The following is a 15734-nucleotide window of genomic DNA, read 5'->3' as shown; positions in this document are numbered from 1 at the left end:
AGAGTTGGTTTGCCCCAGTTACTCCCCACTATCCCGATATAGTTTGTTCCCAGTTGCCTGTCATTGTAAACCTCTCCCCTCTTTCCAGATTGTTCCCCATCCATCACTTTGGTCCTACCCCCAAGCCCTATCAATCTATGTACACCACACCTTTTGTTCTGATTCCTTCCCTGCTCATCATCCCTTACTCGATGCCCTATTGGTTGTATAGCTATCCTCCCTCCCCCAAGTCCCTACCATTGGATTTGTGTATTGTAACCCCTTCCCACAACACCTCCCCTGCTGCCATATTATTGGTTGTTGTATGAGCCGCCCACGGGCTTTAAAACCTGGCGCACAGAGGTGCCCAGGGTCTCGGCTCGGACTTTCTCCTCGAGATCCCAGCCCTGTCCCTCATCGCCTTCTCCCTGCACCTGCTGGAATAAACTTGTTCCTGGGAAATTGGAGGACTCCGAGCACTCTCTCTCCCTTTACTGCACCTCGTGTCGCCCTGCATACTATAGAGCCCGAGCCCAAAGGAGCTCTAGAGGTTCCAGGTCGAGCCACACAGTGCTTACCTGGTTCCCCACTCCTGCCACTGACGCTTGGCACGAGCTAGCCGGGGCGTGAAGGACTGAGCGGGCAGCGACAAGGGGGATTAAAACAGAACGAGACACAAGGATCCAGTGGGAACCAGTGGAACTGGGAGCACAATATGGCAACCAAGAATAAAAAAAAGAACATGAGTAAGGCAAAAAAAACTGAAAAGAAAAACACCAAAAACAACAAGGGGAAAAGGAAAACAAACAGACTGGGATGGGCAGAACAAAAGAGACAAATTATAAAAGAACAGGGACAGAGAACAGGACATAAGAATCTAGTGGAACACAGTGGCGTAGGGAGCACCACAGACAATAAGAAAAGAACATGAGTGAGGCAACAAAAAACCCAACACCAAAAGAAACAAAAACCTGGGAAGAAACCTCAAAACAACACCAGGAATCAGCAGCAGTCAAAAACTGTGACTGGCATTCTCGGGGGTACACCATCATTTGGGATGGGGCGCTCTGACACAAATTTAATCTGTCTGAATCTGAAAGAAAGCTAAGACAAAAGTCAAAGTGCTGCAGGATAACTTCATAGCTCCAGATATCTTGTGTCAATGTAGGAATACCACCCAGACCCCAACTACACCCTACTCTACAAATTTCAAATTACAGGTGCCCAGGATTTGTCCTTTTACACCTACACCCAACCTAGGCAGCAGGGCAAAGCAGCTCCGGGCCAAAAACACCCAGACACTCGTGACACCCAAGACAATAGACAGGAGGACACAACAGGGAGAGAAAACTCTCAGCCAGAAGAATGACCACAAGGACCAAGACAATGCAGAACAAGATGACTGATGTGAGACTGATGGCTAGTCTCAGACAATCCTGAAGGAAAAAGATACTAACAGAAAAACTTCTTCCAAGAACAGCAGAGATGGATGCCTGAGAATCCTGTGGTCAGAATCCTCTACCTGTCTTCAAATTGGTTGAAGTGCTTATCCACTGTAATGAAACATTGGGGTACAGAGCTGAGAACAAGACCTAAAAAGACACCCAACTCACACTTCTAAAGAGAGATGTTAATCTGATGCATGTCTGAGCTCCCGAATCAAAGGTTTGATGGTGTTGGTGACGGGCCAAGGAACGGGGAGATGCTGAGAATGACACCAGGGTTTCCAGTAAACCTCTAGAAGGGCTAAGTCAAAAGACGCAGAAGGCACAATAGGCAAGTGATACAACACACCCTGGGACTGCTCTGCCTTGCACACCTCAGCATTGTGAGCTAAAGCAAGGCTTTCCCTTGATATGGCCTAAGGGGCCACTTCTTGAACTTTCCCATCTCCAAAGCTGACTGAAAAACAGTAACCATTGTGAGTCCCAACCCACCACCCTGCTTTGATTCCCTCTGTGGTTGTAGCCCTCAACTTATCTTTCAAATGTCTGAGGATGTGAAGCCCTGCAAAGGGCCAATCAGGTGCCAAAGAAAGCTGCCTCACAGGGCTGTTGTCTCAGACGCAGCTAGTTGTCTCAGACTAGCTTTTTAGCTAAAGAAAACCAAACATAAATGCATGAGCTTAGCAGCACATCGACCAAAACCTGACAATGTTCATACTCACCGTCTCCTAAGAACACCCAGGTCCTGAGGCTGCACACTTCAGCTGCACTTGGAAGGTGATGTGTTCCAGCTGCATCAAGAATTACCAAGCCAGCTAATGCAGCACAGCTTCTGCAAATCTCAGCAGAGATTCTGCAGAGACATCTGCTTGGAGGTAGATACCATCATCACCAAGTACACCTAGGTTAAACAGACAGGAAGTGATGTAGCATCGCTGAAACTTGAGCATGCCCTCACCGCTCCTCCTGATATCCCCGACCCACCGCAACCCCTCAGCCTTCCTAAAGGCTACCTGGATGGCACCTTCACATGGAGAAGGTCAAGGCTTCATCACAGACTCCTATAATTCTTCCTGGAGCTCACAAGAGAAGTGAACCGGGTCTGTTGGCAGGTTGGTGAGGGGGCCTCAGCATAAAATTGCTGGGCTGCCTAAAACACACAAACGAGAATGGATGCTTACAGTTGCCCCACAATGTGGCACCCAAGCAATAATAACGCACTACCTCCACCTGTCACTGCTCGCCTTGCCTGCAGATATCCAGTTTTACTTCCTAAATATAAGGATAAAAAAGTGCTGTAACATAGCCACCATTTATGACTCCCCTAAAAAGCCAAACAAGGTCTGACCTGACGAGGGAGAAGGGGCAAAACAAAATGGAAAGGTGTGTAGCGACCCAGGGTCCGAAAGTGTTGCTGAGACACTTTCCATCCAAAACCACTTGAATGCAACCTCCTTCTGCAAGAGTCTTGGTTATATTGGACTTTAAATGCTGCAGGCCATCTGTAAAATATAAAAAAACCCAAAGGCTGCTGATAGTTCCATCACTGCTACAACTCTGGTAGCATTTGGTTCTGTGATAGAATATGTACTCATCTCAAGTACTGGTACTCATCCCATTACAGTCCCCCCAGCTGTGCCGATTGCTTTTCATCATGAAAATGAAATGAAAAGCTGAATGATAAGGGAAATGTAGAGAAGAAAGTCAGCCCGTAGCTCAGACTTGGGGTGCCAACCCATCTCATTGCCTTATTCATCTGGCCTCCTGTGTTCATATTGGGTTTACTGGGTTCCCATCCCTCTGAAAAAAGATTTGTCAAAGTCACTCAGATGCAGGGAAAGCTTAACCTTTCCAAAGTTCTCATTTCTCAAAGCAAACTGCCTAGAATCTCACAACAGCATGCATTAAGACAAATGACTAGAAAACTGCAAGACACCTCTGTACTGCTCCCGCTGACTCTGCCTGACTCTGCACAGACTGGTCACAGATGCTCCGTCTGAGGTGTGGGTTGGGTGGCTAAGCAAAACAAAATACTACCTGTAAAGTCTTCTTTCTACTCTACCTACCCCCCAATCTATTACACAGGGCAGAGCAGTTCCAGGCTAAACACAAACAACATACTATGCTACAAACATTATGACAAGGATGATAAAAAGAGATTCACGCAAGATGAATAATGGCGAGGACCAAGATGATGCAAAAAGAGATGGCCAATAATATGGCTACAGTGGATGGAGGAGGTTCTAAGGAGCTGAAGGAAAGACTTCAACCATGACCTGCTAAACTGTTGGTCACAATGATCAAGATCTACATTTAGAATGCTCCTGATAGCCATACAATCTTACAAGTCCTGGGATGTTACAATGCAGGGCTGGAAAGGACAGATGGTGATAGAGCCAGGAATGAGGCCTCAGAAGATGTTGTCTCAGTTTTGGGAGACAGGTGTCTGCTAGGGAGGGCAGGAGCCTCCCTCAGAATGAAAAATGTAGACTCCTTCCCTCCGAATTACGATAATCCTGAAATCAAGGGGCTCTCAGGCAGAGATCTGGGAATAGGAATAACAGCTGTTTACTAATATTTATAACAAGGCAAACAAACAACAATAACTACAGCATTAGCAAGAAAACAGAACCAGGGGCCCCATGACAGCTTTCTCGGCCGAGACGGGAAGGGATGGAGGAGAAGCTTTGCTTCACAAACCCCCTCGGGCAGTCAGTCCCGGTGTTCCTGCAGGGCTCTGAGGAACACTCAGCTGGAACAGCAGGGATGAGCTGAGATCCCAGGATGGTGGCTGAGGTGGATCAGCAGCTCCACAGCAGTGGCTGGCACTGCCACACATCCCAGCAGGACAGGGGGTGCAAGGCCACCAACAAAGAGGGAAGAAGGAGAAGCAGCAGCTCTGTCCGGGTGATGGTGAGATTCTCTTCTCCCCACCACAACAGCTTTGCACCCAAAGTGTCCTCCGAAGCTGAAGAAGCCGCCAAACTGTCCCCACCCTCCCCTTTTCCTGCCCCCTTCCCCCCCTGGGCCCGGCCGAATTCCTTGAGTTTTCTCAGGCACCCACCAAGTACCCACAGTTAGGTTTTCCCCGCAACTATTCGTTAAAAATTCCACAGGCAAGCCAGATCTAAAAAAAAGAACACCTAACCCCCAGCAGATGTCCAACTCAATGCTTCTGAGAAGAGACTCAAAGATGAGGCAGTTATATACCACAATATTTCATTACAGTGGATAAGGACTTGTACGAATTCAAAGATAGGTAGAGCATTTCAAAGAACAAATCATACTGGCATGGTGTCAAGAAATGCGAATGTTCAAGGATCTAGAGATGATAGCTGATGCTTGTGATAAGACCCTCCAGGGGAAAAGGCAGAGATATCTGATTGGAAGGATCCCAATGACACGCTGACAGCATGGCACACTGTGGCAGTGTGCCTCAGGGAGACAAAGAGTTAACATTGTCCCACCCCAAACCCCTTGTGAAGGGCAGCCCAGGTGTTTCATGCTGGTCCCCAGAATCCTGCTGCTTCCCTGGACGAGATCCTGGAGTTGCGAGCTGCAACATATGGTGGAGAATGCGGGCATCCAGCGAAGCAAAAGAACAGCAGGACCCAGCTCCATGGACACCTTGTAAGTCACTAGCTGATGGCTTGAGAGCAGGCAAGACCCCCGCCTAAGAAATGAGGACTCGAGAGTACCTGGCAGTAAGGCTGGGTTGGGAGTGCCTTGGAGGCATGGGGGAAGGAAAGGGCTTATGGAGGTGTGGGAGCCGAGACCAGTTGCTGGGACACCTTACATCACCCAACGAGACGTATTATGGACAATATTAACATTATGGACAATTATATTAACATTATGGGCAATTATGGACAATATTAACATTATGGACAATTATATTAACATTATGGACAATTATGGACAGTATGGCTCTTCCGGTGGACTGTTTTTTGTCTTCTGTGAAGTTCCTTTTTTTTTTTCTTGTGGTGTATACCTCCCTGTACCTTCCCCTTTCCTCTGTTCCTAAGGGCAGGACAGAGGGTGATAAAAGCCAAGATGGCTCAGGGCTGCTGCCATCTCTCCATCACCCCAGTGTCTTTCTGCCATCCCATCCCCTGTTTTCCTGAAGGTAGGCAAGGGACGGAGAACATCCAGTGATGCAGGTCTGCTGCCATCTGCCCGCTGTTCCGTGTCCTCCTTCACCCCCTGTCTTTCCATATTCCCCGTTCCGGGAAAGTCCGTCCCAGACCGCCTCCCCCCCCCGGCTCCCCAGGATGGCGCCAGCCATGCAGCTTGGGATCCCTTGTTTCCCGCCTTGCTCCTTCTTTTCCGGTCCCAAACCAGTAACTTCCCCCAGTAACTCCTGCTCCAGTCCCACCCCTTTGTTTGGCTGCTCCACCCCCGGGGGCTGTGCCTGTTCCATCCTGGGCAACACCTCTTCTGGGGAAGTTGAAACTGTAACCTGAGCTCCCAAAGACAGTGTTTCACCCAGATCATCTAAAGGGGCAACGCCCACATGGGAACCAGAGCCGAAACTGGAGATCAAAGAACTCGGCCCCTCGTGAGAGGAGATCTAAGAGCTGCACCCTTCCTAAAAGAGAATCCTAAACTGGAAGAGACTGAACTAAAAAAAACAATTATGTTTGTATTAAGTACCATCACCGTTTAATTTGCCTGGCGTGGTCTGAGATTTAAGTGTTTGTTTTCAATTTTGTTTTTTCTGTTTGCTTGATGTGTTTTGTTATTAAGTTTTTGGTGCTCCACAAAGCAAAGCGGGTACTCTGTGGAGGAGGTGAGATTTTAATATGTATGTTTGGAAACAGTTTAAGCTCCTAATTAATATTTGAAAAAAAAAAAAAAAAAAAAAAAAGGAGCATATGTTGCCATGGCAACAGAAAGCCCAGAGCACCGCAACTTCTCTAGAGAGGCAGCCCTGAAAAGGGCTGGGTTGAAGCGCATATGAGCAGCTTCGGGCAGTCGAGTGATTTCAGCTCAGCTCAGCAGCAGCGGGCAGGTGACACGGGAAGCGGGGACAAGAAAGCTGGTCCAGCATTCCACTAAGCACAAACCTTTATTCAGGCAGAGCTTTGGCGAAGGGTGCCAGCAACAGCTAATCTGCCGAGCAGGGAAAAACCCGGGATATTTATAGGAGAGGAGAGGGGCGGGGGGAGCCTGAGATACCTGTATCGGGGTGGGACAGCAGGGGGCAACACCAATGGAGCACAACAGTTTAACATACCTAACTCAAAGAGCCCTGGGAGCGATACATTGTGTCTCTCTTACAGAGAAGTATCTTGTCTCCAGGGGAGAGCCAGGATCTGGGGCCCAGCGGGCTCCTCCACACCCACAAGATGTGGCAGTGTGCCTCAGGGGAGACAAAGAGTTAACATTGTCCCACCCCAAACCCCTTGTGAAGGGCGGCCCAGGTGTTCTGATTGGGTTTGAGTCCCTGGGGGGGGTTCTCCCTTGCTGTGTTTCTACTGGTCCCTGACCCCAAACTCCACCCTCAAAGGTGTAAACCCTCGGGAGTTCTGTCCCTCAAAAACCCCTGCTGTGCCTCTGTTCAGAGCTCTCTGTTCTGGACCCGAGTTTGTTCTCATGCTGAATAAATGGTTTTATGAACGGGAGCCCGTCTCGGTTGGTGTTTGATGCTGGTCCCCAGAATCCTGCTGCTTCCCTGGACGAGATCCTGGAGTTGCGGACTGCAACAGCACATCAGGCAACACCACACAAACTGCACAGGACAGACTAGAACACCTCCGCACACCCTTCACCAGCAATCAAACGCAGAGCTGTTCCCTTTAGCTGTCCTAAGAGGCCCCTTAAAGGACATCCATTCCCCTCTGCCAGTTTTTAAACCTGTCCCAGGAATTTCCAACCTGGTATCCTACTATCATCTGATCTCTAGGCCGTGGACCCTGACTTATCTTTTGGATAATCAGCAACATGAACCCATGTTGGACCTGAAATGAGTCTGCCTCGGAAGGCACCGTGATCACCAGTTAGCCTCTTAGTCAGCTACAAGAAAGAAAACCAAAATCAATAGATGAATTTAGTAGCACATGGGCCAAATCCTAACAAGTTGGCTACCTGCCATCTCCTAAGTGTGCCTGGGTCCTCAAGTCTCCAGCTTCATCCTCAGTCTAAGGTTATGGCTGCTATTAGTATTCACAATTGGGTTCAAGAGAGGCAAAGTTACACAGCACTTCTGTGAGTGCTGTGGATGCACTTGTGTGCTGTGAGACAAGTAAATACATCTGCTGTGGCTGTGAAAAGCCTTAGGGGACCCTTAAATGGACAGCATTTACCACTGTGCTGCCTTCAAAGACCCCCCACAGTAACTCCTAATTGGGTACCCTGCTCACAACTCTCAACTTACTCCTCTGAAGCCTCAATCTCAAACATTATCTTTGACACAGGGTAGATCCCTTTTGTGACATGATGAACCTGCTGGAAAATCTTAAGTGTCATACTCAAGACAACCTAGAATTTCAGGAAGTTGCACTCCCACAAAAAACAAACAAACAAAACCCCAACAAAACTAGAAGTTACAAAAGCACCTTACCCCCTCCCCTGAACACACAACCCAAAATCATGAACTTAAGTACTCACTGGGTTCAATGCTATTTTGTTCATAGCCTCTTCAAAGTCTTTGTTGTTTCAGATGCCCAAAAGCATATTCTAAAATTAAGCTAGGATAAGCCAAAAGAGCCTCTTCACTAAAATGAGAGAAGAGCTCTTACCCCAGCTAATCCTAAAGAGGCAATGAAGCCCCTTAGCAAAGGCTGAGGTTAATATACCCCTGATTGGGCCTGCCTCTCAATCCCACCGTGCCTGGGAAAAGGGAGGAGACAAATCCCACAAGGTATAAGAGCCCTCAGGTGAGCCACAGCTGCTTGGCTCCTCTGACTTAATTTCAACATGGGTAAAGGACTTGATTTAGAAGAAAACTATAACTAAGCTATCAACACAAAATTCTTCAGGGAAAGGGTAATACTTACTTTTTTGCTATAATTGCTTTGAGTAAAAGGGCAGAAAACTGGTAAGAAATAAAACTTTGTTTTGGTAGCATAGCTAGGTAAGTTGGGTGATTTGTTGTTGCCTTATACAATTGTTCCTTAATGACTACTAAGTAGTACTCCACATGTGACTGAATGGAGAAGAATAGTAATGATGTGAATGGTGTACTGGGACCTCTTAGCTATATTATTAATATAATATAATATCTATTTGATAAATAAAAATAAGAAAAATAATAGAATCCTGGGGGGTGTTGCTGTTATATATGTGTCAGGCTCACTTTCATCTGAGATATTTGGTCCTGGGTCACAAATAGAAGTACCCTGAAATGCAATTTTAAACGCTTAAAATGCTGAAAAAGGTAGAGCTTCCTTTAAGTGAATCCCTTAAAATGAGGAAATGGGGTAGTTGCCTCCACTTAAATTGATACAATGCCAAATAAATGGCTTTCTCCCTATAATTTAATCCCTTAAAATGCTGGGAAAAGAGGGGTTTTCTTCACTTTAAATCCCAGTGATTGAAAAAGGGAGATTTTCCCCTCAATTCAAATTCTCAAAAATGAGGGACAGCTGGGCTTTGCTCTCAATTTAAGCCTTAGGACAATGAAAAGGGGGGAGTTACTCTTAACTCAAACCCATTAAAACGTATGGTAAAGGTTTTCCCCTTCCATTTAAATTGGAAAAGCAGATTCACTGTCATTTAGTGCCCCTAAGAGCATAGAAAAGGTAGGTTTTCCATGCACTGAGACCAATAACATTGCAGGAAAAATGGATTTCATCACAATTTAAACACACACAATTTTGGAAAAGGAAGATTTTCCCCTCAATTTAGTCCCCTTTTCTCCTAATAAGCCCTCCCTGAAACAGAGAAATTAAGAATTAGGAATTAAACATAAAGAAATACTTGACTAAAAGAAGGGGGTTGACAAAAACCATACCCTGCTCCACAAGAGCAGGGGAAAAGTGAGACTGCAAGATAAGATAAAGAGCTAGAATACACAAACAGGATGCAAAGGCACCACAGGATAAGGGGATTCCTTGGACCCGTAATCCGGAACAAACGGTATCAAAGTCCAAAAGGTGGTCAAAGGACTGAAAGAAGCGTGCACAAAAAGACAAAGTGAAGAGGTCAGATAAGGAGAAAATTGCTGACCTCATCCCAAAGACCCCCAGGACAACCACTGGACTGACCAGAAAAACCAATGCGCAGCTGCAGAGGGGTGTGGAGCTAATTTTAATATGAAGTGAGGACAGGAGGGGTTAGGAAATTAATATCTATTAGGTGTATTGTGCAACCCTAGTTTGTAAAGGATAAAAAGAGAAAGCCAAATCTCAAAAGTGTGCCTGCTTTTCGGAGGAGATATCCCCATGCACCTCAGTGCTGAATAAATTCATACCTACTCTTATAACTACCCTGCAAGTTATAGAGTTCTTTTTCTATCCACACATCATCTCTTTTCAAGGAACGCTGTAAAGACCACCTGTAAAGGGACTGACAAGATAAAAGAACAAAGTTGAAAGCTCTCCCCTGGGACTGTGCATGCTGCCCTGCCTGCTCAGGTGCTTCCCATTGGATTGAGGGTTTTCCCTTGGCATTTTCTTAAAGTGATGCTCCATGCCCAGCTGCTTCCCAGCACCTGTTGCATGCTCCAAACATGGTTCCTGGAGGAATGCTGGAGAAGACCCCATTGGACCCTCTGTAATAGCAGCTCCCTCTGCAGGTAGGCACTGGTTGTTCCTCAGAAAAGAGCTAGTCATGCCTGGAGGTGCTGCTCCTTGCAGAGAGAGGAAGAAAGACCCTGCTGGTGGTTCCGTCCCCTGCCCAGCCCTTTGTCTGCCCCAGAAACACTGGGGTGCCAAGCTTCCCCCACCTAAAACTCTGGCAGTCCTTGAAATGCCAAATATCTCTGACAAACTGACATCAGGAACCTTGGGGGGGTGAGTTTTCTTTCCCATGGAAAAGGGCAACTGTTCGTGCCTGGAGGCCCATGGCCAGGAGTGGGCTTCTGCCTCCAAAAACTATGAATGGAGCAGGATTCCTGCTGGATGCAAGCCGCCCCCACCTATAACTCAGGCTCACGCAGTAAAGGTAGTTCAGTAAAGGAAATGCCACAATTGTGCAAATTATGGGAGAAAACATCACCTTTTTAAACCCATCATGAGGAATGGGGATGGGGGATTCTGGAAGGGTTTGATGCTGTTCACGGGGATATTTTAAACCAGAAGCTTATGAAAGGTCCCCCCATATTTTCTCTGATTTTAGGGTGAAGTATGAGGAACTTGTTTTAGTTAACTTCTATCAGGAAAGTCCTAAATATTTATTTGCTAGCCAACATAGCTTAGGGTGCTGAGAGATGCAGTTGGCTAAGCGCCCTGCCCTGGCTTCCTCCTTGCATGGCTGTTGGGACATTCACTGAAGCAGCAGAGACGCAAAGCTTAGGCCTGGTGCTAGAAAGCCAGATGGGCACTATACAAAGCTGAGTTCTCTTTCAGCAGTTTAGCCACTGGTGCTATAGACAGATCACCTCAGAAAATGCCTGTTTCAGTCCTGTCTATAAAGAGAAGAAAAAAGTCTTAGCTTTCTTAAGGAACTTACTGATACCTTCTGCTCACAGTAAGAAGCATCTAGGAAATTGATTTGATTTGATTTTTATCAAACAATAGAGTTTGGTTCTATACTAAGAGTTGAAGCAAGGTCATTGTTGAGCATGCTGCCACTCTCCACATCTCCATGTTCATTGTTCTGGTAATGAATAATAGTTGGAATAAAATATTTTTGATGAAGCAAAACACAAATGTTTTCCTCTGCCTCTTTTTGTGAACGTTCTTGTAAGCCTAGATATAGATCACCTTCCTTTGTTGCTCATTTTCTGGAATGTAAGAGAGGAAAAAATCCAGTACTTGGTATGGGCAATCTTCAAAATCAAGACTGAGGTCTGCATTCTGATTTTAGAGAGATAACAGTAAATATCAAGTAAGTGCGGGAATTGAAAGAATAATTTTGCATTCATGATAATATTATAGCTGAGACTGGAATTTGCCCTGTTAACTTTTAAATTACCAGCATAGCATGTGTGTATTTACCTCAATTGGGAGCTTCAGATCATTCCTTCCATTAAACTTAATGCAAGGTCTGGGTTATATCTGCAGTAGAAGTCGTTCCCAGCCCTTTAGAAACCATACTGTGATGACTACCCTTGGCAAATGCCTGACTCTATTGTCAATTGCTAAGTACAGCCAGCAATACAATGAACATTAACTATGCTACCTATGTGTCACACAGGCTAAAATGCCACAGCAGCAGCCAAGAGCTAAAACTCTTCTGTTGAAGGAAGGAAGCTGACTGCTCTCTGTTTGGTGCAGTATCAATTTTGTATAGGTTTGTGATAGACTGCAAGTGTGTTTTAACACTTGGGATCTTGCCCCTAAAAGGAGACACAATGGAATCAGTTTGCTGTAGAGCAAGAAAGAGAGGGACAGATTGTAGAAAGCCAGGAAGAATAACAAGCTGGAAAAACAGAGCATTCAGGAAAAAGTGAATCCCAGTCAGGAAAAGAGACAAACAGTCGTACTGGTCAAGCTGCTATCCAAACTGTGGGAATTTTATGTGGTATGCCGGAATGTTTTGGAGGATTTAGGAAGGGTCCTTGAGGAACTCATCAACCAGCATTATCAGACTGGAAAGCCATTACCAAGCCCATGCCTGATAAATGGTCCAATAGCCCTGATGAATTCCGTAACATTTTGCAAAGTGAGATAGTGGAGTACCTAGCAGAAGATTACACCAGAGGAATGAGCAAAAAACAGGCAGCTACTGGTCATTTGACATTTCTGAAAAGCTCCAGATGCTCAGTGAAGGTGTTTCTTAGAATGAAGGTTGTAATTAGTTGACTGAGGAACATTTTAGCTGGAGTTTTGTATGTCCTTTGGCAACTCCACAGGGAAAGCACTCCAGCCATGAAAGCATGCAGCAGTACCCCAGCTGGACAATGCCAGGGTGCTGTTGCCTTCCCATAGTATTACGCAATCCTACACCTTTCAAATGCAAAACCCAAAGGTGAATTAATACAGTGGCAGGTTTTCATCCTCCTAATAAAAGATTTGCTTTTGAGACACTCAGCCTGAATCACTCTCACAGTGGATCAGATCCCTGTATGTCTTGCGGTTGCTTCTCTTTTGCCCCCCTCTGCCCTGGTCTCAGAATTTCAAGTAGTGTCATCTCTTACCAGATGGGGTAAACTGAGTGCTGTAGAAAATAATAAGCCGTGCTGTAAGATGCTGTGCTTGGTAAAGCAGGTGCTAAGGAGGAGACATGAATAAGGAACTGGTTTGGGTGAAGTGACTGTAGATTTTTTTTTCCACTTCTTCTGTAATAGAGCACTTTGAAACAGGTGCTGACAAAAAAATGTCCTATTGCTGAGGCCTTCCCCTTGGCTGGCAGTCTTGTGTAAGCTGGAGCTAGCCCAGAGTATCAGGTTGCTTGACGCCGTGAAAAGCTAGAACTCTGATCTGGAAAGAATTGGAACTGCCCGTGGAATGCTGTCAGACACATGATCGGCTAATGATTGCTAAGGAGAGGGTGACCAGGTCTCAGACACCCGAGATCAGTATTGAGAAAACAAAGTTTGCAGCCATGGCAGCGACTGTTGTCTCTTAAATGTTGCCCTTTACAGGGCTTGGCATCCTTAGGTGAGATGTTAATGGAGACTGTTAGTCCTTCTTGTGGTGAGTGAATAGGGCCAAAGGAGCTGAATACCTTGCACAAATCAGGGAATGGCTGCTCCTATTGCTGCCTATGGGTGTGTGCAATTGCACATACATCTGCAGACACATGCCTTGTGCGTACCTTCTGCCATTGTGAGTTCAATGTTACAATCATTCCTGGTACAAGCAGGAATAGCACAGAAAAGTTGCCTGTCAGTTATAAGAAACAACCGAGGCTTCTTAGCTGTTAGCCTGCTTGGAGTGATTGTTACCTTCAGCTGTTTTCAATAAGCTTTGCAAAATTAGAACTAATGACTGCGGTAAGTCACTAAGAACATAACTCATGTTTTATATTGAGGTTTATCCTTCCTTAGTTGCTAAAAAATTGTGGTTTCACATGCAGTCAGGCTGTGAAACTTCATCTGATTGGTGATTGTACCCATGCACTCAACTGATCCCATTTCAGAATGGCCTTCTGATATTTAAACTATTCAAAAATCTTTCTATGTCTAAGACACCTCTTTAAATCCTTGTTGCATATGTTCCACTGGATTACTTTGCTTTTAGATTAGTACATTTCAGTAGACTGTGTTTTCTCAAGGTCTGAAATGAGAATGTTTTAACACAAGTCTAGAAGGACCTTATTATCAGGTGAGGACTTCCCAGCTCATGCTTTGGCTTCTGAATGCACATGGGTGCACCTACCTATGTTAAATGTGCATGTATCTTTGTATGGAGAAGTGTACAGAAGCAAACAGAGCTTGTTTTAATGAAATTACATATTTTTGCTGTTCTAGGACAGTTTTTCTTTTTTTTCTAGCACTCCAGATTGATTCTAAAAAGTGGTAACCACAAGTGCTTAGGGAACTATTGAAACACCATGAACAGAAATACACCCATTGAGCTTGGTCTTTGTGTTACGACTCAGACCTGAAAAGAGGTCCTCAATTACCTGTACTTCAAAAGAAATCTTATTTCCCAATACAGTTTTACTTGAAGACGAAAAATCATCAGATATTGAGACAGAGAGCCTAGTGTGATTTGGGCATCAAAATATTCTAAATCTCTCAGTTTAAGCTCTGAGAATCTGAGCATCATTTTCCATCTTTGAATCACTGGTTTGGGCATTACCTGTGCTGTTTATATCCAATAACTGTTTTGGGAGTCTTTTGGAGAGTGTCAGATTCCCAAGCTCTATCCTTCTGCAAGAGATCAAAAGGAGATTTCAAAGGAAACAGAAAGGTTGGTGTAGTGTTTGACAGGACAGAAATACAAACAGAAAGTTGAACTTAATTTTTTTGGTGAGATTAGGAAGTAAGTTAACTGTTGGTTAACCTATCTTAATCCTAACCTGTACTGTAAATTGTTATAAATGCATGAATGGGAGGCAGTTTTAAAAATACTTGTGATTACTCTGTGTTTGCTGAGTCTGTAAACAGCAAAACAACTTGATTTGCTTGGATCTACTAGACCTAGCTGAGAATAGGTTGGAAATTTTCTTTCAAAACAAGTTTTGTCAGAAACTGAAATTTCCTTTCAAAACACATTTTGTCAGAAAACTGAAACTTCTACTAGATAATTATTCTGCAAAAAAGTAGAAGTTTTCTCTAGTAATTAAAAATATTGGAAAAATTGAAATATTTACTAACCAGGAAGAGTATTTTCCAAAGAATTACACTGTTAGTACTATTAGCTAATAGCTATGAGCTGTCAACTTTAATAACCAGGCACACATATGTATTATTTTTAGATAAGGTTGCATATGTTAAAAAATTGCCTGTGAGCTAATGGTAATTGAATTCTGTTAGCATTGCTTTAGGGTTTTACACATACTGACTGGGGAAGAACTCCAACTTTCCCTACACATTCTAGATTTACAGGCTTAGCTACTTGCTGCTTCAAGAGAACTACAACTGATGATTGTTAAATGGTACCCAAGAAGTTGTAGCTACCTGACATAAAGTGCTGACATATATAGGCTACCTCATGATACAAATTTGCTTAAAATAGTTCTCAGATTCCCTTTTTCTGTGAGGCTTTTTTGTCTTGTGCTGCAGTAAAGAAATTGCCTGAAGGTGCTCTGCATCGTGGCTCTGGATAGTTTGACAGAAATGTGTGTCTCATCCCCCAGGCACACAGACTGGATCTGCTGGATGACTTGCAGCGCAATACTAATGCCCATCGAATTACAGCCTGCTATGGGAAACGTTTAAATGTGAACACGCTGGTTATAAGTTTCTGCCCATGAAAGCGCAGAAACTTGGCTGTTTGTCTAAGGGTGCATGTGCATTTCTGTCTCTATGCCCTCAAAGACCGTTCTCTTTGTCTCCGTGCTCCCTACGAAAAAGACAATCTGTGCATACTTTTTCACATCGTCATAGTCCAAGCAACCCGGGAAGGATCTGTTACCAACCCCTCCTCCCCTCGCTCTGTCTCTCACCTGTTCCTTCCCGACCCGCATCTCCCACTTCTTCCTTCCCCCACACTGGCGCTGCCTCTCGCTTCGTGCCGTCTCTCTCCCGTGGCGCCGCCCGCAGCCCATCGCACCCGGCCCTCTCGGGCCCTAAAAGTCCCTGGGCAGCTGCGAATG

At 45.1% G+C, this 15734-nt stretch overlaps 1 long non-coding RNA gene across 1 annotated transcript; it reads right to left on the bottom strand.

Annotated features, from left to right (window-relative positions):
• Positions 1-791: 791 nt before the first annotated feature.
• Positions 792-15729, bottom strand: LOC147649656 (uncharacterized). Its single transcript, XR_015278468.1, has 4 exons — positions 15585-15729; positions 14276-14346; positions 2438-2574; positions 792-2325 (listed from the first exon to the last, which is right to left on the bottom strand). It is a non-coding gene; the product is annotated as an uncharacterized LOC147649656 (long non-coding RNA).
• Positions 15730-15734: the final 5 nt, after the last annotated feature.

Source organism: Cyanistes caeruleus, chromosome 21, assembly GCF_971803275.1.
Source record: "Cyanistes caeruleus chromosome 21, bCyaCae1.hap1.1, whole genome shotgun sequence".
In the NCBI taxonomy this organism is placed as follows: Eukaryota; Metazoa; Chordata; class Aves; order Passeriformes; family Paridae; genus Cyanistes; species Cyanistes caeruleus.
This window is presented reverse-complemented; position numbering and strand designations above follow the sequence as displayed.